This window comes from Stegodyphus dumicola, chromosome 9 (genome assembly GCF_044657685.1).
Source record: "Stegodyphus dumicola isolate Sdum_Otavi_A_Nest chromosome 9, ASM4465768v1".
NCBI classification, from domain to species: domain Eukaryota; kingdom Metazoa; phylum Arthropoda; class Arachnida; order Araneae; family Eresidae; genus Stegodyphus; species Stegodyphus dumicola.
Genome location: NC_140776.1, coordinates 177809823 through 177837294, shown reverse-complemented (window position 1 = coordinate 177837294; position 27472 = coordinate 177809823). Strand labels below are relative to the sequence as shown.

Genomic DNA, 27472 nt, shown 5'->3' with positions numbered 1-27472 from the left:
TTTGTTTTGTTTTGTTTTGTTTGCTTAATTTCTTTTATATGTCGTTCTAGATTTATTATAGTATTTGAATAGAACATGTGGCAACGATTAGATAATTCTATTCTTTAAATGATATAAATTTTGTGTATTCTGAGTTATAATATGAACGAAATTTAACGCTGTTAAGCGAACCTAGCGCCAGAGTGTCGCTATGGTAACAAATGTAGTGAATTTTAAAGAGTGCATTTATTCCATTGTGGTTTATGCGCTATCGATGAGGTAGATTTAATTCAATCCAATACGTTTAAATGAAATGCAAGGAAAAATGGGTATAATTTAATATTCCGTACAAGGAACTCATGTAATGTACACATCAGACTTTCTTCATTGTACACGAGCGGACAAAAGGTCATCGTTCCTACTTTCAAATAATTTTTACAAAATGCGTAAGCCACATTTGGCGTTATTATTGCTTATAACAAATATGGCAAATTTCAGAACGCCCCAATATGTAAATTTACGTATATCTTAGGAAATTTTGAATAAAAAACTCTAATTTTTTGCAGGTATGCTTAGAAATACATCTACTTTAAGGCGATGCTTAAAATTTTATAGGCTATAATTTAAATTGTTTTTCAAAAAATTTATAAAAATTATTTTAAAATTGAAATTTAAAATAAATCATAAAAAATGGCAAATCTTATTCGCAATGAACCTAAATTTCGAAATGTGAAAGGAAGAGTTAAATAAGTTTAATAAAAAGAGAGTTATTAATATATATTATATATATCAGATATAAAAATATATATCAAATTCAATTAACATTGTGAAGCTAAAATTTTGAGAGCTAATTTTTTTAAAAAGTACTCCTGCGATTTTTACAAAACTTGGCACTTTAGCATAATTTAAATCGAATCAAAATATGGGAAAAATTTGCATGTTATTTCAGAAAAAGGCCAACTTTGTGTCGAAATACCTATGTTAGAACAATGCTATATATAAATCTAATTTATATCGTAAGTCGCGCTTTCGAGGCATGGAAAACGCATCGCTCCAGTAGAATGAGCTTTAAAACTGTACCCCCCTTTTTTTTTTTTTTTTTGTTTTTTGTTTTGTTTTGTTTTTTGTGCAAGGTATACCAATGTTAGGCAGTTTTATTTCTCACTGATAGCGCAACTGACTGTGAACGTAAATTTTATAGATTCTCGTTGATTAAAATAAAATTCAAAAGCAAAATTATAAAGCAGTTTTAATAGCATTTTCAACAAATACCAGTTGTTGAAAACCTTGTAACCTTGTAACCAGGTAACCTTGTAAGGTTTACCTTAAGTTTTCTAACAGTTAATTTTTAGTTAAAAGTTATTTTCCTATATTTCTATATATATTCTATATAGAGAGACAGAGAATATATATATGAAATTCTATATATATATTTGTAATACTAAAATTCCATAGTCAAGAATAGTCTTAAAATTCTAACTGTATGTTCTTTTCATTTTTTAATGGCGACGGTCTCTTATTTGAAAGTACGTGGAATTAAATCCACAGCCCCGTAGTCAAGTTGTTTCCCCCCCTCCTTTTCTACACGTACAGTTATAGAATGTTCTGGAAATATTTAAAGCGAACTGGAATGGCTGACGAGGCTGACGTCATTTCTGGAAGCTCCGCCTTTCCAGAGGCTATAAAAGGACTCGCAAAGGAATATCGGGGTCTTTTGTTTAATGTAACAATGCAGTAAACCCTTAATACAAAAAGTTATTAGTAGTTCATTTTTATTTACTCCGGAGATCTTAATTTTTGTAACTGCTATTTTCTCCTGAAATATAATAAATGGATCCTGTTTTTTTTTAAATTATCGTCTGATAATTTAAGCTACGACTACATCTATGATTCTTCACCAATCTATTTATTCCGGACAAAAGCTGGTACATCATATACATATATAGAATTTCAGCTTACAACTTTCGGCCAGAACGTATTTTCAGAATCGCGTTTGAATGCAAATGAGGAGAAGAAGCATTTAACTGTGAAGTTCTACTGACTTCGCCAGAGAACTAGAGATTCTGACTAGCGCGCGTTCGCCTTTTAGGCTACTCTCTCTCTCTTAAGCTATTTTTACGCTCGGCCGTACTTGATAGCTTCGTCGTTAGTTAACGTTAAGGGGCCAACTCTGTTAGAATCTTGATAACTTCCGCTATATCGTTTTAGATAAAATTAGTTAAGTCTTATTTCTTAGTTTCCTGACTTCAAGCCCGAGTGGAGGTTTTATTGTAACTCCAAGCAGGAGTCGTCTGTTAAACTTTATTTGGAATAATAAACGGTATTTAACCCTTTTCGAGTTTCTGTTCTCTGTCTACTGAACTAAAGCGATTATTCGCTTACCTCTTCTTAAGCTTCCTCAAGTTTAGCTGTAGATTAAAGCACAGGAATCTTACAACCTTTAGCATGAAATCATTAAAACAGTTATGCAGTTTAATAGCATTCAACAGGGAACAAGCGCAGATATCACATGCTTGAATATGCAACATCGTTATTCTGAAATTTCAATAGCATCTCAACAAACATTATACAGGGTGTTTAAGAAGTTCCGGACCCATTTTGATGCTTATTAACTCTAAAAATAATGAATATAGAAACAAACTTATGGCATTTATTGATGGAGTAACTTCTATATTTTCCTTTTCAAGTTTGAATATCTTTACTTTTGTAAATATCGTCTGCGCGTGTGGTTAATTTCAGTTAATTTCATTTTCCAGTCTAAATATCTGTACTTTTCTAATATTTGAGTTTCACTCATTGGGTTTATAAAGTATTTTTCCCGCTTTCCTGGTGTATGGTTCTGCACGCTGGGCCGGTATTCCAGAGGTCCATGATTCGATTCCCGACGAAGGCGATTGCATATTTCATCTATGCCTGCTCCAAAAAATATACCTAATATCTGTACAGTGGCGACCGAACTAAAAGGGTGATGGATGATGACTTTCCACACCCAGGATTTTGCGGTCTCCTAAAAAAAAAAAAAAAAAAAAAAAACTCCAGTCGCCCTTTAAAAGGGGGAGTATTTAAGGTATTTCTGCCGCCTTCCTAGCGTGCCTTCGTAGTATAATGGTTCTGCACGCTGGGCCGGTATTCAAGAGGTCCGTGGTTCGATTCCTGGCGAAGGTGGTTGCTAATTTTTCATCTTGTCTGCTTCCAAATATATGCCTAGTGTCTCTACAGGTTACTTTCTCCTTCCTTTATTTTTCTATTTTGGAAAAGAAAGTCAGATATGAAATCAGAAGTAATTTGCACATTAATATTTACAGAAGAATTTGGAACTACTTGATTCAAAATCTCAGTCAATATCTAACATGTTACAACTTATCATAAAATTTTGTTACAAATTGTCTCGTCATGTCATATGTGTTCAGATATTTTTGTTAATTTACAGAAAAAAAAAAAAAAAAAGATAAAGATCAATTAACTTAAATCAAAATTAATTAATTTTTTTCTTCATTAAATATCAAATGTATTCAAATTCTCCATGGTGACTCTCTATATGATTAAACTTGTTTGGCACCATGGGTTGTGATATTGTTGCATTGAATGTTTTCAACTCTATATTTGATTTACGTTCCAAATTTTATTTGCAAATTTAAATAAGGTCCCTATAAAACATTGCTGGAAATAATTCAGCATGAATCATGGCGTAATATTTATTAAAAATATCAGCTAGAATAATGATTTAGAAAATAACTTAAACTTCAGCTCATCTTAAAATGCAAACGTTATTATTTGCGAAGATAAATTTTGAAATTTCTCGCTCTAATGTAGAATTGAGTGCCCCTTCGATTAGCGACAACTCTTTTAAAATTTTGGCGATAAAACCTCACTTTTGGTTACCATGATAGTTTCAACTTTGTTTTAGCTTCTTGATTTTATTTAAATGAAAATAGATTGATGTGTACATGGACAAATTTAAGGCAGTGCGCAATGCCTAGTTTCTGCAATTCTAGGATGTTTTTTTTTAATTGAAAACAGATCAAAGTCTACATGGACACAGAGTTTGTGCAGTTCTTTGACTTCTTATTTTGGTTTTGTGTAGCGGCCATGTTGAAATTGTGCCTTCCTGGGCCCGAACTTGACGTCAAAAAAGAATCGCCAAGAAACAAGGGGGACCCAATTGTAAACTTTTACCAAAAATTATAAAATTTAATATTTAGGAATAATTTCAGTCATAGAATCGAAATATGAAAAACAAATTGGTATGGTATTTCAGTAAAAGTCAGATTTTGTATTCAAATGCTTATGTTATAACAATTTTGCTATATATAAACCAAATATATATCCTAAGTCGCGCCTTCGATAAATGAAAAACGCAATTTGAATTTCGTCAATCGACCCAGTAGAACAGGAGATATAGAATTATCCTTTTTTTTTTCGCGCGGTGGACTTGACCATCTTCCCTGCTTTTACCATCTCGCCGGCTCACCAGATGGCGACAGGGGCACTTCGCTTTTCAGACTTTTTAAAAAGTTCGACGTCTGATTGCTTTCCATGTGATGTTTTGAGTACACTTTTGGATTTTCGCATAAAATTTACATTTTATGTGGCGCGTTGCGTTTATTTACTACCTACCGCCAAAAGCCACTTAGCATTCCAATGATAGGTAAAAGCTCTAAGTAGCTGTAGGCCTATGAAACCACCTAGGATTCACGATTCAATCGTGGATTATCACAATATTATTTGGAAGAAGCAAGTAAAATTTTTATATTTTCATTATTTAGTAGTCATAAATTTCTTTATGTATATAAAATTTTATGAATTTATTTGTCATATTTCAAGTTAAGGGCTATATTTCGAAATGTTAAGATTCGGCGTAAATTATTTTGCTTCTCGCTAGCCGAATTATTTATTAATTTAGTAGCCGTGTCACTCTTTTATTTATAATTTATTGCTTTAACAACAAGGAATAAATATCAATTAATTGTCCATTTCATGCTTTTGATACGGAAGTGTGTTTTAATGCGCAATTTTCGAGAAATAAAAATGATCTGATTGCAAAATGTCGTGAACGAATGCTAATGACAGCATTTAACAAAATAGGAGTATTTTAGCATTCATAACCTTGCATTTCATCTTGTTAATAGCATAAGATGGCAAATTAAAAAATTAAAAGCTACTAGTGTAGTATGCTTCTTATTTCTTTTAATACTGACAATATTTTTAACCAAATGTCTTAACATTTTATTTAATTTATTAATTTTGAAACACACTTATATTATGCAGAGAAAATGTAGCAAGAAATAGCTTAATATAAAAGAAAGGCAATATTGATATAGTTAAGAAAACTGTATATTAAAAAATATATGTAGTGCCTTTGACAGGTTTGTCATATGTCCAGAAACAAAGCATGCAATTTTTATGTAGTTATGAAATTTAAATGTTTTTGGTCTGCCTGCTGTTTTTAGTATCTTTCCTTAAAATAATTAAATTTTTTTTTGTTGTTGCATTTAGTTTTATAAAATTTCTTTGATATATAATCTATAAATTTAACTCGAAGGCATTGTGTTGTTTAACAATAAGATTTTAACTGATAAAATACTGGTATGTTTTATCCTGAATTTTTTTAAAAAACTATGTAAAATATGTAAATCAGTTTTCTTTAATTTCCTTTTTGGTTTATAGAATTTAACTGATTTATCATAATTAAATAAATAGCTTAAGAAAGGAAATAAATTCAAGTAATAATTGCTTCCTGTTCACTTTTGGGTGCTGCATACTGTAGCTTCAGATGTATTAAATATAATTTTCCTAGTTAAAAACTTGATAATTATGCTGAAAATTAAAATTACATGAAAATGTTTATTTAAAAGTTAGTATTTTCATCCAAAGCATTTTAATTATTTGAATCATATTTTGATATACCTAGATTAATTGCAAATGTACAGAAATGCTTTATAAAATCAAGAAATTGCAGATATTTGCCTTGTAAAAATTTTTTAAAAATCTAATAATGTTGCATGAGATTCTAAAAATTTTCAGGAATATTTTATTTTAAGTGAATATTTTATCATTATTATCTTCACAATGGAGTAAAATCATATTGAAATGAATATTACTTTTGCATTGAAAATTCGTTTTATGAGCATCTACATAAATCGATCCTTTTTCAGAATGATAACAGTTCACAAGCAGTAACTTAAAATTTTCACATTCTTTTTAGAAAATATGGCCCCTGTTATCAAAACATCGCCAAAATTATCAACAAGTTTAAACTACTTGTATATAGTTTGTGGCTGGCATAATTATGTGACTGTTGTTAACAGGGCATGAAAAGGCAGTAAAAGTATATTTATGTGTAACCCCTTGGCGATTTTTGGCAGTACATGGATACTGAGTTTGTGCAATTCTTTGTCGTGTTATTTTGGCTTGTGTAGCAGCAAATTTTGTGCCGAAAATCGCAGCTACACAACCTATTTCAACATGAAATGAAACAAACTGTTTGTACAAATTCTTGCTGTAACAAAAATTTTTTTTGTCTAAGTGTAAATGGTAAAAATATATTTACAGGTACCCCTGGCAATTTTGGGAGGTACATGGATACCAAGTTTGTGCTATTCTTTGACTTGTTATTTTGGCTTGTGTAGTGGCAATTTTTGCACCAAAAATCACCGCTACGCAAAGCCAAAATAACAAGACAAAGAATTGTACAAACTCGGTATCCATGTACACATCAACCTATTTTCACATAAAAAAAATTAGAGAATTGCACAAACTTGCCACTGCACACTCCTTGACTTTATCCATGTACACATAGACCTATTTTCACTTAAAAACACATCAGAGAATTACACAAACTAGGCATTGCACACTCCCTTGACTTTGTTCAAGTACACATTGATCTGTATTCACTTAAAAAGTCAAAGGAACAGCCAACAAAAAAATATATAAACTGCATTTTAAATTAATAAAATAACATAAAAAAGGAAATTCATCTTTGCACTACACAAAGGAAATATCCACTCTCTTTATTTACGGATTAATATGTCTTCAGTCAAACAAAGTTTCTTAACAGAATCCAAAAACTTCCTAGAATTTCTGAAAAGATGTGCCTTTCTGTATTATCACTAGATGTTAATACATCATGTAGCTTGTACCTTCTAATAAATATCCTAAATTAAAATTCCCATCTTTTATCGAATGGGATATACAAACTACATGTTACTTTTCATAAATACTTCCTTTTTCTGTTACTACATGAGTATTAATGAAACTGTAGCTGAAGAAATTTTATGTACAAATTTTTGCTGTGACAAATCTGAATTTCTATTTCTCTAACTGTAATCCTTTAAATTTTCTTCATAGAAAATGAAGTGAAGAGAAAAAAGTGAAGAATGATATTAAGTGTCACTGTGAAATCGAACTTTATATGTTACTAGGTAATTTTCTTTTTCTGAATTACTCAATCTGAAATAATTTAAGTAACATTTATATCCTTTTGCTGATGTATTTTTATTTTTTAAAAATAGCTAATTTAGTAACATTTTAAGAAAGAATTGGAAAATTCTAGTTAAAGATGATGAAGGTAAATTCTAATCATTGAGCTGGAAAAAAAATGAAAGATAGTCCTTTGTTTGTTATCACTACATGTTAATATATCATGTATATTGTAGCTGTCACTAATTGTTCTAAATTCAGCTTTAGTTCCAATCTTTTCTGGAGGAAGATGTGCATAGTAAATGTTAGTTTTCATAAATACTTCCCTTTTCTTGCATGAATATGATTAAATTGCGCCTGAAGAAATTTCTTTGGTACTATTCTGTTTTGAGGGCCGTTAAAAAAATTGCACCAAAAATGTATGTGCAAACGTGCCAAATCTAGCAAACGTGCCCATTTAACAGCACGCAAAATCTAGTGTATGCGCTGATTTCAGATTGTGTTATTTATGTAATTCTATATTTCTTAAGACGTCATTGAAATACTTGTTTAATTTTTAAATCCTTTTTTTGACATCCTATGGATTTAACAATTTTGGAATTGCCCATGACGAAAAGTTGGCAATAGAATTTTGGGTAAAGTGGCAGAATCACCCACCGCTTGATGTGTTTTTAAGAATTGCACATACTCCGTATCCATGTGCACATCAACCTATTTTTACTTAAAGAAAATCCTAGAATTGCACAAAAATGGCACTGCGCACAACCTTGACTTTATCTATGTACACATTGACTATTTTCACTTAAAAGAAAATTGACAAAAATCCAATTGTTTTTACCCTTGTGAAAAGCGGTAAACAAATAAGTGAGCGAATCTGCACTTTACCGAGAATATTTTCAAAGAAAAGGCATCATTCATTATAGAAAATTACGTCTGAACAACCAATGAAATGAAATTATGCTTTAACGATAAGTTGGTAGTGAAATAGCGATGCAGGCATCCATTCAGTTATGTTTAGCAATTTTTATATAAATTATAATAATGATCTGAAATAGTTATTTTTATATAAATTATAATAATTTTTATATAAATTATAATAATGATCTGAAATAGTTAATCTTATGCTTCCATTCAGTCATGTTTAGCCTTTTTCATATAAATTATAATAATAAAAAAGTATTATATGAAATTAAACTTTCATCTAAATTAAAACATCAATCCTAGATAGTTATTTACTATTATACTTCCTTTCTTGCCGCAATTATTAGGGTTGTCGCAATTATTACGGCAGCATTCGCATCAATGAGAATTTGGCGATTTTTTACGGCCCTCGAAACAGAATAGTACCGAGAAAATCAACAAAACTCACTAATTGAAATTAGAGGAAGAGGGGAGGGATGCGATACCAGTCGGCCTGAGATGCTGACCGGTCGCGGAACTGAACAAAGGCAATAGGCACAATCTTTCCTGCTTGCTATGATGAATTTAGTGTGCTTGCAGTGAATTCAGGCAAGCGAGATTACTCACAAAACTGCAACGAGCTAAAAGTCATTTTACCTGGATACTATTGGGTTGGAGGGAAAGTTCTGTCGTATTTTAAAGAAAATATTTGAATTCATTTATAAAAATATGTGTTTAATATTAATCAATTACATATGCTCCGTTATTTGTTACAACCTGTTGCCATCTTCCAGGTAACCTGTAAATTCCTGTTTTGCAGAAGTTCTCATCCATGGAGTTAAATTAGTCAGAAACTGCCTTAGAAACACTTTCAAAAGACTTGAATTTTTTTCCCGTTAGATAATTTTGCAGAGATCTGAACAGGTAATAATCAGAGGGTGCAATGTCAGGTGAATACGGGGGGTGACTAAGGATTTCCCATCCTAACGCATTCAGTTTTTGTAGTGTCACCACTGCAGTATGCGGGCGAGCATTATCGTGATGGAACACTATTCCTTTTCTGGACACTAATGCTGGCCTTTTTTCTTTGATAGCTGCATTCAATTTATCCAGCTGATTGCAGTACAGATCCACGTTGATGTTTTTTTCCCTGTTTCAGCAACTCGTAATACACTGGACCTTTCCTGTCCCACCACAAACAAAGCAGTACTTTTCGTTGATGGATACTTGGTTTTGGAACTGTTGCTGATGATGTTCCTGGTTTGCAGTAAGATTTTTTTCTTTTAATATTCTCGTAAAGAATCCACTTTTCATCTCCAGTAACCAGCCTGTCCAAAAACAGCTCCACATTGTGTCTAATCAGATGTGATGAACATATTCTTACACGATCAGACAAATTCTTTTCCATTAATTCATGTGGAATCCAAACACTTTGCTTTAACACAAACCCAAGAGATTTAATGTGATCTCCAACAGTTGTATGATGAATGACAAACTCTTCTGCAATTTCTCGACTTGTTAAATGTGGATTATTTTCCAACATGGATCGCAAAACATCATTATCGATCTTGGATGGTCGTCCAGATGGAACACTTTCTTTGAGGCTCAGGTCCCCGGAACGAAATTTCCTAAACCAACTTTGACAAGTACGAACATTTACAATATCTTTTCCAAATACCGCACATAAATTTTTACATGCAACAGATGTGTTGCTTCCTTTTTGGAATTCATATAAAATGCAGTGTCGTAAATGCACTTTATCTACCGACATGTTTTTCCCTTTAAATATTACAAGTAAATGATGAACGGTAAAAAAGGGCACCTTTTATATTATACAGCAGCTAAAAAAACAAACAAAAAAAAAATCCGATTGACTCACTAGCCAGATGTTTTTTTTTTTTTTTATTTACAAGAAAAATCACCTGCCTATTTAAAATAGGACAGAACTTTCCCTCCAACCCGATATTTTAATTGAAAAATGTTTTGCAACAAGTATAATTTCAAACCTAAAAAACAACAAAATTTTTTTATAGAGTATGAAGTGAAGAGTGTTTGGGATGTATTAAATATCATCCTGAAGTGGTAATGGATTTATTACAAAGTAATTTTCTCTTCTGCATTAGTCAATCTCATATAGCTTAAATAACATTAATATCCTGTTGCTGGTGTAGCTTTATATTTTTTAATCGCTAATTTGGTAAAAGTTTAGAAAGAAATGCAAAATTGACAAAAGTAGCTTTTAATCATTAAGCTAAAAAAATAAGTAAAAGGTATGCCTTTCTTTATTACCACTAGATGTTAATACATGTATAGAGAAATATGATGTCGTTCGGCGATAGCAGCACCCTCACCTGAAGTAGAAAAGTTTAGTTAGATGCTAAACAGGAATGGCACTAACCCATATCCTTTGATTAGATGTAGAATTTTCCATATTCCACTTATTAACTAATTAACTATATATAGTGTACAAATAAATATTTAACTTAACCTTGCTTTGAGTCAATCATAGATATAGATATGATGTTCTTCATGTAGAAAGATAGATCTTGGATACATTAGAATTTTTGACTTAAAATTACCCTTTCGCCTTAACATAACATAAATTGTGTCTTCCAATAATTATTCTAAATCAAAATTTCATTCTAGTCTTTTCTATAATGAGATATGAATATTGCCTTTCGCCTTAACATAATGGAAATTGTGCCTTCCAATAATTATTCTAAATCGAAATTTCATTCTAGTATTTTCTATAATGAGATATGCATACTGCTTGTTAGTTTTCATAAATATTTCCTGCATGCATATTAATGAAACTGTGGCTAAAGAATTTTTTTTTTTTAAAAAAACCAAAGGGCTATTAATATCATTTTGGCATTTTGCATCGAATCACTAGAAATGGCATACCACTTTTCAAATTGTTGTCACCAAATGTTAAAGCCCTGCATTATATTTAAGGACATTAAATATAATGAAGAATCTGCATACGTTTATGTATGTTTCTCACATTGTAATAAAACAAAGGTACGTAGAGCAAATTTTGAATAACATAATCTTCCGTACGAATATGGTGTAATATTTTGTTATTTATCAAATAACTATATTTATTGTTGAAGTGGCAATGCCATATTTGTATTATGTAACTGTTGCTCAGCAACGAAAGAAATTGTTTTATTAGAAATTGTCTGTTTTGTCAATTGCTGCCAAATACATTACAATGGGCATCTGGAAGCCCTAATTTGGAATTTGTTTTATTACCTATTTCATATTTTGTAAAACTTAATCAATTAAAAAAAAAAAAAAAAAAACTCAAGGACTTCAAAGTGAGGAGTGGAAACATTGTAAGAAATAAAATATTTTTATCTTCAGCGCACAAGACTGTCTATCAGAAATTCTAAAGATATGCTCTTTGTAAATTATTTTGTGATAATGCTGTTGAATTGAATTTTATGGTTTAAGATATTTAATAAAAAAAAAGGTATTACACAAAACATTAAAAGAAAAACCCTTTGGACGTAATATAAAATCTGAAAACTTTCAGATTTTTTATTATTATTATTTTTTAACAAATTTTTGCTGTCACAAATGTGAATTTATGTTTCTTTAAATGTAATCATTTAAATTTTTTTCATAGACAATGAAGTAAAGAGTGGTTGGAATAAATTTTGTCGCCTTGAAGTCGCACTGGTTATGTTACTAGGTCATTTTCTTTTTCAGTATCTCATATAGCTTAAGTATTGCAATCTCATATAATTTAAGTAACATTAATATCCTGTTACTGTTTCAAAATCCTAGTTAAAGAGAACAAAGGTAAATCCTAATCATTCAGCTGAAAAAAGCTAGAACATAAGCCTTTATTTGTTATTGCTACATGCTAATATATCATGTAAATAATACTTTCCACTACTAGTACTAAATTCAGCTTTAATCCCAATCTTTTCTACATGTGTGTAGTTCATGTTAGTTTTCATAAATGGTTCCCATTTCTTCTTATTTTACACGAATATTAACTAAATTGTGGCTGAAGAAAGTTCTTTTTACAAATTTTTTTCTATCACAAATGTGAATTTTTTTTTAAAGTGTTGTCATATAAATATTTTTCATAGAGAATGAAGTGAAGAATATTTAGGATATATTAAATGTCGCCATGAAGTCGAACTAGATATATTACAAGGTATTTTCTGTTCTCCTTTAATCAGTCTCATGTACCTTGAATAATATCAGTTCCTTGTTACTGGTGTATCTTCATATTCTTAAAATAACTAATATAGTTTAGAAAGAAATGCAAAATTATAATTAAAAATGACAAAGATAAATTCTAATCATGCAAGCTAAAAAGAATAAATAAAAGTTATGCTTACTTTATTATCGCTAAATGTTAGTACATCATGTAAATGGTACTTTCCAATAATTGTTCTAAACTGGAATTGCTTCCAGTCTTTTCTAGAATCAGGTATGCTTAGCACATGTTAGTTTTCATAAATACTTCCCTTTGCTTCTGTTGCCTGATTATTATTAATGAAACTGTACCTGAAGAATTTTTTTTTTTTTTTCTTTTTACAAATTTTTTTGTCACAGATATGCAGTTTGTTTCTTTAACTGTAATCATTTAAATTTTTTCGTAGACAATAAAGTGAATAAATAGTGTTTGGGATATATTAATTGGTAAAGTCACACTGGATATGTAACAAGGTTGGTTTAACAATAGGTAACAAGGATATGTAACATTCTTTTACTGCATTACTCAGTCCCATATAGCATAAATAACATTTATATCGTCTTACTGGTGTATCTTTATGTTCTTAAAAACACTAATTTTGGGAAAGTATAAAAAAAAAAAAATGCAAAATCATAGTTAAAAATGACAAAGGTAAATTCTAATCATTCAGCTGGAAGGAAAAAATAGAAGATAGGCCTTTTTTTTTTTTTTTTTTTGTTGTTGTTGTTGTTGTTTTGTTTTGTTTTATTATCACTGCATGTTAATATATCATGTAAATTTTACCTTCCACTAATGGTTATAAATCAAAATTTTGTTCCAATCTTTCCTAGAATGAGATATGCATAAAACATTTTGGTTTTTATAAGTACTTTACTTTGTGTCTGTTGGTGTGTGAATATTAATTAAACTGGGGCTGAAGATAACTCCTTTTACAAATTTTTGCTATGACAAATGCATTTTTTTCCCCTTAAGTGCAATTTCTAAAGTTTCTTTTTTAAGTGCATTTAAAAATTTTTCATAGAGAATGAATTTAACCTGCGAGCACACGCACCGATCCGACGAACACGAGAACACGCGCCGGGTGTGTCATACCCGAATAAAAAAATTGTAATTAAAAATTTGTCAAAAAAAAAATTAATCATTTTTTAAAAGAAATTAAATGTAAAACCAAGTTAATACTTCATTTTAGACAAAATAGGAAACAATAAGGAGAGAAAAAATTATTTACTTACATCTTGAACATTGTTTACAAAATGAGGTCATATGTTCTATACATATACTTTTGCTACAATTTTCACAAATGAATCTAGTCTTTCTATCTTTTTTCTTGGAGCACACTGTACACCTCTTGCAAGTCATTTTAGGTTTTTGGGGGGACCGTTCATTGTTAACATGTTCATCGGTGGTCAGTGTTTGTCCAGAATCAGGAACCACAGATGTTCGCCGTCGTTCATTTTGAACATTTTCTATTAGCTGCATCCCTAAGGCTTTGAGAAAAGCACTCATCCCGTTTACGAGTAAAATTTTCTCGTATTGAATCAATATAAATATTTGTAACGTCAAATACATGTTTTAACATATCTTCATTGATGAGCAATAACAAGGAATCTAAAGGTGTTGAGAAGTCTTTAGAATACTTTGTATTTCCAGGGAGTTTAGTTATAATATTTTTGGCGCCAATTCTAACATTAGTCCGGAATTTATTTTTTTTCATTTTTTCCAACATAAAAACTCATTACTACATTCTAGAGTTTCATTTTCTGTTTCTGTATCTGAATCACTACTCTCTATGGGTGAATCATGATTACTATTATATTCTTCGTCATCAGCATCTTCCTCTTCTTCACTAAATGAATCCTCATCACAAGAAACTGTTTCAAGGAGATTTCTCAATCTTTTCATCTCTTCATCGTAAGGAATATACGGCGCCATGCTTACGACTCGAGAAAAACCTATACTAAAAGCTTGAAAACGAGAAGTGCGAAGTGACTCACTGAGAAACTCGAGTACACGCACGGGTATGACATGCCCGAACAATGCTGTTCCTAAAAAACCATTGCACTTGCCACCTCAGGAATTTCCTCCATTTAAGTATGTGACCTTGAACTCAGCTACACCAAGTTTCGACCTTTTATGAAATAATGGGCGAGAAATATACAAAAAGAAAAATGCACATGGGTATGACATACCCGCCGCGTGTGCTCGCGGGTTAAGAGTGTTTGGGATATATTAACCCTGCAGTGCTCGTGTGGCATATTGTTACGTTAAAGGTCGCGTGGCGTCTAACAGACGCCAGGTATATTTTTGCTGTACTAATATATATTTAGGTTATCCAACTCAAATTTATGAATGCAAAGGGATTATTGAAATAACATACATATATTTGTGGTATCATATTACAAACACAAATAACAAAACTTCAATTTACAGTGAGATTTAATTTTATTCAACTTAACTTAAATACAAATGAAAAATACAAGTAAAAGTGTTTCATTTAGTTGGTTGCACAAACTAGCAATCAACGCATATTTGCTGAGCGTTTTCTAAACATAAAATGTTTACAACTGCGGTATTTGTATTTGGTGTACTTGTTCTTGGAACGGCCACATTCATGACATCTCTGCCTTTTAGTAGTTCAAGCCTCTATTGTAAGTTGAACTGTACGCTCATCTGGGAAAATGCTCTGAATATCCTGCTTGAGGTTTCTAGGTAATGATGAACATTGAGAACGTCTACGCAAGGAATCATAATCTACCCAAAAGTTTTAAAAACTCACTGCGCCTGGTGCTGATTGATAAGTTATTTGCACGATATATTATTTGAGCATTTACAGCTGCTACATTCGTCATACTATAAAATATGACCATAGGGCATCTGTTCATTTTCTGGCAACATTGTGAGTGCTACACAACTGGTCAACAGTAGCAACTCCTGATTTAGTTGCGTTATGAAAGGTTATCATTTGGGCTTGTTTTTTCACATGATTCATCAATTACATCATCATGATGCATAGTGGAGAGAATCAAAACCACCTTGTTTTCCTTAGTTACATAATACATTAGAGCCATTCTGAAACCTAAACAATGATGTTCCTACTTCCCAATTCTTTGTATGTGTAAACTCTGGAGGAATGTCACTCTTATTCTTTCTCCGAACAAAATAGTCCCAGCCAAAGTAAGATTATTTTGAAGCAAAAAAATACTATTGTCGAACCTCAAACAATATGAAAGGAACCTAAATCGTTTTTTTCAGACATTATTAGATGGCATAACTCAACACCCATTTTATCACAGAACAATATCTCCTTGATACAGTCAAAATTCGTTAATCCAGACTCGTCGGGACTTCGGCAATTCCGGATTATCAATTTTTCCGGATTATAGATCATCAGTTTAAATCACGTAAGATGGCATGCAGAAATTCTAAAATTAAAAATATGAAACCGTAATTTATGAAATAAAGAACAATTATGATCTAAAGGGTATCAAAATTTACAAAAAAAGCTTAATATTTATTTGTTTACTTTATTAAACATTTCTTTCAATGTAGTTTGATAATACTTTCTCTTTAATTGTATAAACAGACATAATTTTTTGTTCAGCTACAAAGTTCCGCTGTTCAAGTCCCGTTAATTGCTGTGCCGAGAATACCGACTAACTTGTCAATCGAAATTTTTTCGTTTTCACTAACTTCTCTGTCACATTCTTCATGTCTTTATCTATTTTTTGCAGCAATTCCACTTTTTGTTTGATGGACATCGAAACATACTTTTGTTTTGGACAATCCTTTGGGAGCTCCAGAATTGGAAATTCTATTTGACATAATCGAAAGTTCAAGTTTACTTTTATAGTATTGCTCTTACAGTCTGCAAAAAGTAATAAGCCGGATCCAATTCGAAAAATTAAGGAACAACGCAATCATCAACATTAACTGAAATAGATAATTAGATAATTTTAGCTTATACCATCCGTTATAAATAAAACGCGCATGCAAAAATGTATTCTGCGCTTGCGCACATGCAAATGCGCAGTCGTAAGAGTTCTTACGCACACGCGTAAACACCTATGTGCATGTGACAACGCGGCGCATGCGCAGAAAGTTTTTAGCTTTGAGGTCCGGATTATAGATCATTCCGAATTATGGGTGTCCGAATTAACGACTTTTGACTGTATTTGCTTGATTGTCCTTTCTAGAAGCACAAATCTGTAATATGCCTAGAAGCGCTTTTATTTCAATTATGTCGGACAAATGGGCATCCCTTTCCGAAGAATAATTTTCCTGTACTATGGGCATCTTTTCATTTGTGAACTTGACTATATTAGATAGCATGCCATTGTCGAAAAATTATGCCCAACATTGCTCCGGCTTTCGAGCATTTTCTGCGACTGGTAAATGAGTGATAATATTATGTCGCCAAGTGCATATAGTTTTTATTTTTAGGTGGGCAAACTTTTGATCATTTTTTCGGCCTAGGAAGTAATTCTCGGCGATATAATCATTACTGTCGCTATCATTGGAGTTTTTCTTGCTCGGTGTCTGTTTTCATCTCTTGTTTCCACTCTATCTTTTTCTGCATCACTATAATCATCAAACTCATCACCTGATTCATATTCTTTCCATCAGCATACGTAGTACTATGTCACGTTCATATGCCATATTGAATTTTTTCTGAGAAGTCATTTTGAGTCTAAAGGTAAGAAAATAAATAATAAAAACAAATGTTACCCATAAAAATTATAAATACCAAAAGAAATACATTCTTTTTACATTTAAAATTAAGTATATTCAAAAATAATTTCTTTTACTTATCACTAAAAAGAAAAAGAAAAACACTACTAGGGACAGCTGTCGATAATATAAATTAAAAGTACTAAAATGTATAAATTTTAAAATACTTACCTTTAGAATCAAAAACGGTCGCGTGGCACCTCCTAGACTCCAGCAGCGCACATCGGCATATAACCTCTTCCTCTCAACACTAAAATGAAAATAGAGTTGTTTCGATGATTTCTACTTATTTGTGTATAGTTGACAGAGAGGTAGACGGCAGCATAAGCTTGCTGACGCATCCGTTTATAAAACAATTAAAAAAGAAACATCCCTGGTGGCTGTGGGATGCCATGCGAGCAGTGCAGGGTTAAGTGTTGCTGTGAAGTCCGACTGGATGAGCTAATTTTCTGTTCTCCATTACTGAATCTCATTTAGCATAAGTAACATTAATATCCTTTTACTGCTTGATCTTTGTATTCTTAAATTGCTAATTTAGTAAAAGTTTAGAAAGAAATGCAAAATCGTAGTTAATAACGGCAAACGTAATTGTACCATGATGTATTAACATGTATGATTACAACAGATCTGTTTAGAAGAATTAGATGTGTATTATTCTTCTAACATGTCTAGACATGTCTAATTCTTCTAAACTCAACTCTAGTTCCCGTCTTTTCTAGAAGATGTGGCTGTTACATGTTAGTTTTCATGACTTTTCATCTGTTGGTGCATGATTATTAAGTGCTTTATAAAAATTTTTTGCTATGTCAAATGCAAATTTTTTTCTTAAGTGTAATCATTTAAAATTGTTTGCTGATAATGAAGTGCTTGAGAGATATTAATTATTTCTGTGAAGTGTTATTGGATTTATTACAAGGTAATTTTCTGTTCTGTATTATTCAATATCTAGCTTAATTAACATTTATAATCTATTCCTGGTCTATCTTTACGTTCTTAAAATGCCTAATTTAGTAAAAGTTTAGAAAGAAATGCAAAATCCTAGTTAAAAATGACAAAGGTAAATTCTCATCATTCAGTTTTTAAAAAAGTAAATGGTCTGCCTTCTTTATTATCACTTGATATTAATAATACATCATGTAAATTGTTCCTTTCAATAATTATTCTAAATTGAAATTTCAATTCAGTGTTTTGTAGAATGCAATATGCATAGTGCAGATGCTAATTTTTGTTTGTCTAACTGTAATCATTTATTCTTTTTTGATAGAGAATGAATTGAAGTGTGTTTGGGATATATTAAGTGTCACTGTGAAGTCAGACTGAATATATTACAAGGTAATTTTCTGTTCTCCAATATTCAGTCAATATATAACATGAATCAGTCTTGAATCTCATATAACACGAATCGATCTCGAATCTCATATAGCTTGAATGAGATTTATATTCTGATTCTTGTGCATTTTTATATTCTTAAAATTGCTAATTTAGTAAAATTTTATAAAGAAATGCAAAACAAATTCTAACAGTTTAACTTATAAAAAATAAAAGTTATACCTTAGATGTAGTGATAAATAAAGTGATAGGCATTAGGGTGTAATCTGAGATTCTGATAAAAGCTGTCTGCTGCTGTAGACCAGTAGCAAAAAGATTGTGCATGATTTATGATCCAGACTTATCCAGTACCAGAGACACAGTACTGTACCAGAAGGAAGAGCAAGATGCTGAGGTTATGCAGAAAGAACCTCGAATCCTTTCATTTGAGGTTCAAAGAAAGAGAAACCCTGTGAGAAAGTGGTATGTTTTAAACTGTATATAAAGAACGCATGTGCAGGGATTGCTTTGTTAACACATCTACATCTTCCAAGTGCATCTGTAAATTTCCATTTAACCCTCTGTGTTCTAACCACCCTATTGTAATCCTAACTTAATAAATGTGTGTGTCCACAAACCTAGTGTTCTTATTCAAGAAGTCTAAAAGACTCCCATATATATATATATACACTCAAATGTTTCGTCATGTAATAATAATAGCTACTTGCATGTACAGCCACCTAAAATAGTTACTGAAAAAAATATGAGGATTTTAATCAATCCAGGTCAATGATGACATTTTTATTTTGGCAGTGGCAACACAATGTTTTTAAATCACTGAGTAACCATCTACACTGAGTAATCACTGAGTAACTAATTAAAAGTTTGTTAAATTAGCATAAAATATAAGCATATAAAGAGTGGGATGGTTTTTGAGAAATCTTATGCAGAAAGTGACCATCCTCTTGTTTTGAAGGTTAGGTGTGCCAAATTTTATCAAGAGCAAAGTAAAACTGTAAATTTGTAAGAATTACACACAAAAAATCTGTGCAAAATGTTATTTGTACAAAGACATAAATCATTTGTTGCAACAAAGATAACTAAAACGACATTTCAAATTGTATATAATATTGTTGAGAATTTTTTTTTAATGTAGTATGAAAACTCTGATGTAAAGCAAAGCTTTTCTGGAAAATAAGATTACAAGAACTTAAGAACAGGAACAAGACTAGTTAACATTGTGAAAAATGGCTATCTGATTAAATTTGTGAGATACTGCCAAGCTGGTGATGGTTTTGGCGACATTTTGATCCAGCCCCTGTATAACTGAATACCGTATTTGACGGCATATAAGACGTACCCTTATTTAGACGACCACACACAAGGAAAAAAAGTTTCAATAGCGTGGTTTCTTTTAGTTCTTACGTTTCGTAAAAGCCAAATAAACAATTATTGAATGCAATTACCTTCACGTATAAGACGCAGGTAACTTTTTTGAGACCAAATTTAGGAAAAAAGTGCATCTTATATACCGTCAAATACAGTAACTGCTGTTGGTCTGATCCCTATATGTTAGATGTAACCATATCTGGATCTGTATAACTAACTATATATGCCTTCCTGTAATTTTAAAACAGCCAGAGGAACTTGAATTCAGTGCCTGGGGGGAGGGGAACTATATAACATGGAGAAAGCACCAGTTCTCTGTTTTTAGTTCAGATTTAACTTCGGAGTATTGAGAGATCTCCATGCAAGCTTCACTCTTTGGATACGATTTACCATGCATCGTCTTTAAAATTATTAGCACTTTGAAATAGTAATGGCTGGAATCTTACTGGCTGTGCGCTGTCCTGCTAAAAAAGAGCATCAGTTTCTCATTTGTTAGTTCTGAGCTGAATTCGGAGTATTGAGATATCCATTTTAGTTTCGGTCTTTAGATTTGCTTGAAATGCATAGTGTTAAATGTTCTTAGCCGCAGCGTGCAATGAATTGGAAATTGATCTGTCAGCACTATCCGTATCTTCAGCGCAGATGTTTTTATTTTATTTGGTTTATAATTCCTTACTAAATGTAGTATTTCATCTCGATGTACTCCTTTGATATGATTTAAATCAAATTCCTCATCATTATAATTTGCTTCCGATAGTGAAGAAAGTGATACAAAGGTTATTGAAAACAAAAAAAATTTCGATTGACAAATTGGTCGGTATTCTCGACACAGCAATTATAGGACTTGAACAATGGAACTTTGTAACTGAAGAAGAAATTATGTCTGTTTATAGAATTAAAGAGAAAGTATTGTCATATAAAACGAAGCAACTTAAACAACTTACATTGAAAGAAATGTTTAATAAAGTAAACAAATAAATATTAACCTTTTTTTTTTTTTTTTTTTTTTTTTTTTTTTTGTAAATTTTGATACCCTTTAGATCATAATTGTTCTTTATTTCATAAATGATGGTTTCATATTTTTAATTTTATAATTTCTGCATGCCATCTTACCAGATTTAATCTGATGATCTATAACCCGGAATCGCCGAAGTCCCGATGAGTCCGGATTAACGACTTTTGACTGTATATGTAAATTTCTGTAAGTGTTGTCTTTGTAATGTGTATCTTCTTCTTACTAAACCCTTTGATCTGAATCAGATCAGATCCATAAGTTCATTTGCCTTCATAACTTGAAACATGAAATTAAGTCTCTTCAGCAGATCTTCATGCACCAAGGCAAAACATAACTAAGTAGATGTTACGCAGTAGCTTCATGGTTTTACATTTCATGAGTGGGAAAAGTTTTAGTACCGCAGGAATATCTGTGATTCTTTAAATGTCCTGAAATCAAATGAGCAAGAGCCAATTGGTCCTTCTGTCACCCTTGAAACCAATAGCAGTACCAGGACCTGTACTACTATACTACGAGTGTGTCAGTAGCTGTCTCCAAGAATTGTTAATTAAAGCCTTTGTTTTCAAGTATAGTTCAAGATAGGTCAAAGGTTCATCATTACCCTGAGGCATGGAAGTACCCTCCTTTGTTAACCTATTAGCTAGGTCATTATATTTTAGATTTACGTCAGATGGTATCCATGTGTATGTTCTGCTGTAAAGTAATTTGAGTGTCTGAAATAGTGTAATTATTAAATTATGCCCCGAGTTAAGCCACAATGGCTACAGCATCTCGCAGTGTTATTTGATGTTCTTCTAATGCTAAGTATGTGGTGACGTGTGACAGTACCACCTAACCTCTTACTCGAATTAAGTCTCCATCAATTGGTATGTATAGGGCTGCCCAGATAAGATAATGGTTAGTGACGTTGAATACCGTAAGGAAGGATCCGGGTTCGAATGCTGTAGAAAGCATATATATTTATAAGCTTATAATGTCTCTGCATTATAAGCCACTGCATGAATGGATGTATGCAAGCTTTCAATGCCCCCTTGGAGCAGAAATTCTTTTGAGAGGTTTGTAGTAGAAAAAAAAGAGGTGCGAGACCCTCAGACTGTTTGTTCTCCATTCAGAACTGATGGTAATCAGTTGGTAAGAATTCTGTATTGTAGTACAAGATAAAATATTTATCAAGTACAGCATTGATTATTGAGTAAAATATTGAATATTGAAGCATTACTGTATTGTATTCGAATTCTTGGCCAGCATTATGTAAGAATCACTTGGCATGGATTAATATGAAAGTGATGCAATCCAGAGAGGTTTATTATGACCAGTTTCTATTTTTAGTACAGAAAAGGAAAATACCCAGAATTAAATGACTAGTTAAGGGGCAAAACAAATTTAAGTTAAAATTTTGATTTACATAGTTTTTATCTACCTGTCTCTAGATATCCACCTAATAATGTACAAGAAATATAAAAAAATTAACATTCTGTTTTCCAAGTTATTATTTAAATATATGTGTAGTAAAGGATTTTAATACATTTAGTTTGGATTTCGAGAAACAAACTGTCTACCTAAAGAGATTGGAATTCATTAAATTACATGTAGGTATATTAGAGTATAATCCCTGATGGAAAGATGCTTTCATGGAGGGCTTTCTAAGGAACACTGGCTTGTACTTGCATCATGCAGCGGGAAATATCGATGAAAATTTGCATGCAATCTGTTTGCTGAGATTTACGAATGGCCATGCAGCCAGTTTGTTCGCCAGAATTTGGAACTTTGTCTAATTATCAATGTTCACTGGTTTTTTCCACTAAGTTCCATGGTAGGCTAAATATATTATGGATACAGTATTTAATCATATTTACTGATTTTATGCCATCCCAACGTGTCCTCACGTTTCATGCCTTTCCAATGTGTGTAATTTCAAGCATGAAACAAGTTATGCACATAATAAAATTGTTTAATACACAGCATTGATGTTGCTATATCATAACACACAGCAAAGATATTATGAAACTCGAGGGGGGAATCTCTCATAGGGCAGTAAACTATCTAACACTACATTTGAGAAGTGATATTGTGTTGCTTTCAGAAGTTCTTTAAAGAATCTACCTGGTAATAATAAAGACAATTTTTTAATTTGTGGACAAACTGTCACTAAATTTAAATTTGTTAATGGTAGATGTGTAGAAAAGGATTTTATTGTATTCAGATAACATTAAAGAACTTTGTTGCTCTTCATTTATGGGATAGGAAGTAAAATCAAAATATTCATTTTAAGCCTGAAAGCATGACATACACACGAAAAAAAAATACATCAAAAGAAATAGTTAAAAAGGTAGAAGATTTTTAATTCTAAAAAGAAATAGGCGATAATTCTTTATTAATACCACAGAATATCACAAAACTGCTGTTACTAGATTGGTTTATTCATATTGCGGCACAGCACAATGAGGGTGCATTTCTGGAGAACTTTCTTAAAGGGAACTGGCTCATATTGCACTATGTTTGAGTAAAACCACAAAAATCTTATGTGGCCAGCCCATTCACAAGGATTTGAATCCGGGTCAAACCATAATTAGCCACTGGTGATACTGTTGTTTATAGTATGGAAGATGCAAACATATATCTTTTGGCATTTTAGAGGAAACTGCTTTGCATTCATGCTCCGTGTGAGAAACACCATTCGTCTGGCACATAATAACCTTCAAGGTTTTGTGCTATTAAAAGTCAACCAACCATTTGGGAAGAGTCTGTGAAAACATTCATGCAGCGGTCGGTTCATTGGATCTGAACTCAAGCTACAAATATTCAGCTTTCTGATTCACTTGGTTGTTGGTGAGCATCTTAGCAAAGTTTTAAAAATACAAGAAGTAGGAACAAATTGCTATACAAAACTAGAAATAGGAATCACATGTCAGATTTCGATTTCAGCTTTTTGTCTTTTTTTTGGGGGGGGGGCTTGGTTTTTTTGTCTTGCACTCTTGCAGGATAGTGATATTTTTGAATAAAGACTAATGAATTTTTTTTTATTTTTTTTATTTTTTATTTTTATTTATTTATTTATTTATTTATTATTATTATTTTTTTTTTTTTTTTTTTGTCATAGCCCCCAACCATATTTCGCGATTTTAGATTTGCACCAAGATATCAGCTATAATTTTGGCATAATGTGAACAGCCTTTTATTTATCTGTTAAGATTTAATTTTAGTTTGTAAATATAAAAATCTACTTTTGTTCAAGTTTGGTATATATATTGGCATTTTCTACACTTTTGTTGTTTCATTTACAAAACACATTAAATTATAGTCTCTAAATAAATGTATATGAATTTTTTTTAGTATTGGAAAGGTGAGGAGACTTTTCTAGCAATGGTAAAAGGGGTTCATGAGGTAAAATAGATTGTTGTACAATTTTTAAGACATTTATGATATAGTGTTTATTATAATTAAAGCCATGCCTTTGAGATACTGTTATAATTCATGCATCAAAGTAATATACTTTTTATTTTCATTTGAAAACACATTACCTCTTTATAAATAGTCATCTAAAATGTGTATGTAGAAAAATGTTTTGTGTTTTATTCTGAAGAACAAACAAAAAAGAAAATTCATGAAATTACTTCCTTTGTATTCTCAGGATTTATAGTATTGAATGATTTAGTTCTAAAAGAAAAAAAAAAACAAAAGCTTCTGATCTGGACAACAAAATTGATAAGTTTCAGAAGTGTTAATGAGTATGAAAGGGGAAAAAATTATTTACTGTCACATATTGGAAATATGAATGAAAACCTAGTAATTTTTGATATGATAAGAAATAAAATGATCTGAAGAGTACAAAAACAGTTCACATAAAAACAACATGTCACGAAAAATCTCGCCTCACCATGGTGCTTTCCTGCTTAGTGGGTGGTACAAATTTAAAATCCATGGTAATTTTTAAATGAGATGATGTCAAAATGTAATTTCCCAAGTGGTGTTTCCATCCATGTTCACCAGAAAAAATGGATGGGCAAAAACAGTGTGAAATTGTGGATAAGAAATCTTTGGCGAAAGTGTCATGTTAACGAATCCAGAAAGTCTTTTAATTTGGGACATGTTCTTATTCCATAAGGTATCCGACTACGTTCTGATCGTCAATTTTGAAGAAATGTTTCAAAAAAATTTTATTACTTTAAATTAAGGGGTGTTGGAACCCCAAAATCTTCAAAAAATTGTGATTTCGGAATTTTGCATTTTCAAATTCTCTAAACTTTTATCTTTCTAAAAATACAATTCTTTAATCTCTATGAAAATTAGAACTGTAAAAAAATCTAGTTTTAATTTGTCATCTACTGCTTTGATCAATGAGGATTTTTACATAAAAACGCCTTTTTCTCCAAACGGGATTTTTTTATACTCAATGTAGCTTTTCTCGGGAACTACTGCTCACAGGTATCTAAACCTTTTATGGCTTATTTATTAGGTTCCCTAATATTTACTGAAATGAGCTTTTTGTAATAAACTTAGAAAAAAAATTTTTTAAATTCTTTTGTGCGAGAAAAATGCTAAATTTTACTATGCGTAACAAAATATTCTGTAATTTACTCTAAAATTCAAAATGCTTCAAAAGCTCATTTCAGTATAATCAAATAGGTATACTTTAATTACAGAAAAAATTTCAAGCTTGTATCTACAGCAGATTTTGAGAAAAGGTACATCGAAAATGGCCAATTTAACATTGTCGGTATAGGGGTTTTTGATACCCCTTAAAACTTGTATTTTTAGCTTCCAAAAACTATTTTTGTTGTCTCTCCGGTGATTAGAAGTAGAGTTATGGCTGTTTTTGTTCTACACCATGAACCGGAAATTGCTGTTTAAAAGGCCAGAAGTTGCTGTTTAAATGGCCAGAAGTTTATGTTTAAGGGACACAGACTGCTCTAAACAAGAATATTTCATTTGAATATTGTTGGCGATATTCGAAAGATGATTTTGAAATATATGTATTATTATTATGTGCTTGGAAGCAAGATTACTTTCAAAATTTCAGTATCATATTTGGCAACATTTCCGTTTATGTTTACATTCTGATTTGATTACATTGTGATTTAGCGTGCTTGCTGTTATTCAGTATTATTTTTTATTTTATTCTGCTTTGTTATTTTAACATTGTGATAAAAATATTTTCACTTTATTATGGAACTTTTCGTTCTAAAAAATGGCGATTTGCTGGAAACATATATACTGTGAAAGCTTCTACCAGTGAATCGAAACTAGGAAAAAATAAAAATTTTCTGAAAATTATAATGAAGCTAATAATGCTGCTGGTAATGAAGCTGGTAATAGAATATTTGATGTTGAAATTCTAAAATCTGTATTTTCTGCATTATCCTGTCTAGTGTGTTTCGAAACTCAAAACAATAATGAGATTTTTAATAAAGTATCATTACCAAACAAGTGTTTGTTGAGTTGACAACATTGTGTCTTGATTCCTATATAGGAGTAATACAGTTTAATAATGGATTTTTGAGTATGTTAAAAATATTGGGAAACTTAATATGAAACATGGACAATATACTATCAAGGGATATAACTGTATTGATAAAGCTCGGACTGTCGATTCAAAACGGCATTCTTTACATTCCGCAATAATTACAAGAAAAAATTAAGAGCTTCTTTAAAGAAAAAAATCTTCTAAAATAGGGTTAACAGAAGGTGCAATATACAAAACAGGGCACTTTTAGCAATGTAATATATTTTCTAAAGATTTGTTTTTTGAAAAACTTGTTTTTGGTCAGCATTTCTAATACGAAAAACACCGTAACTTAAAATATTACTATAGCAATTTTATGATACTTCCCACAAATATTATATAGAATATTGGGAATTAAATGGACTAAAAGTTTGGGTTTATATACATATTTAAGATTTTTGCAGACAATTTTGTAAATGAAGAGAGAAAAATTTCTCAAAAAATAGCTAGTGTATGTACTCAAACAGGTATATTTAATAGACATTTTGCTTTATTGCTTATATTTTAGGCCATTTTATTCCTTATGCTTTAATAAGTGAAAAAAAAAGTAAAATACTGATAAAAAATTTTTAGGGAACTAATCTCGTGATACCGAAATTTGAATACATTTTTGATCTAAAATGGGAGGAAAAAGTAAAAATTACATTTTAATAATATGTTTATAAACTGTTTCTATCATTTTAGGTAGCATTCTGCTAATTAGCACCAAAAATGAATTTATTTGTACACTTTTTCAAAATAAGGGTATCGAACGTAGTCGGATAGGATAATACAAAGATACTGTTGAAAGAGTATAAAAGGTCAGTTATTCCAGGTGGATTAACACCATTAGTTCAGCCTTTATATGTCTGTATCTATTGTTCAGAGGCTCATACATGCAGTAAAGGATCCATAAATTGTAGGACAACACACTTTATTTGGACATAAAACAGATAAGTACAGCATACAACAAATTATATTATACATCACACAACAACACAGCAGTCTCTACACTGAGCACCCTTGCATGAAAGAT

The 27472-nt window shown here is 31.2% G+C and overlaps 1 protein-coding gene across 4 annotated transcripts in view; it reads left to right on the top strand.

Annotated features, from left to right (window-relative positions):
- The first annotated feature begins 4468 nt into the window (after positions 1 to 4468).
- Positions 4469 to 27472, top strand: part of LOC118206068 (protein Wnt-11b-1-like) — a 152750-nt gene continuing 129746 nt past the window's right edge. Inside the window, exons 1-4 of one of the 4 annotated variants that reach the window (XM_085824391.1) lie at positions 4469 to 4713; positions 7327 to 7400; positions 9458 to 9565; positions 18507 to 18574. The gene's annotated coding sequence lies outside the window, so the exon portion shown is untranslated. Of the gene's footprint in view, positions 4718 to 7326; positions 7401 to 9457; positions 9566 to 18506; positions 18575 to 27472 lie in introns of all 4 variants that reach the window. The other 3 variants (XM_085824392.1, XM_085824390.1, XM_085824393.1) reach the window with 3 other exon arrangements.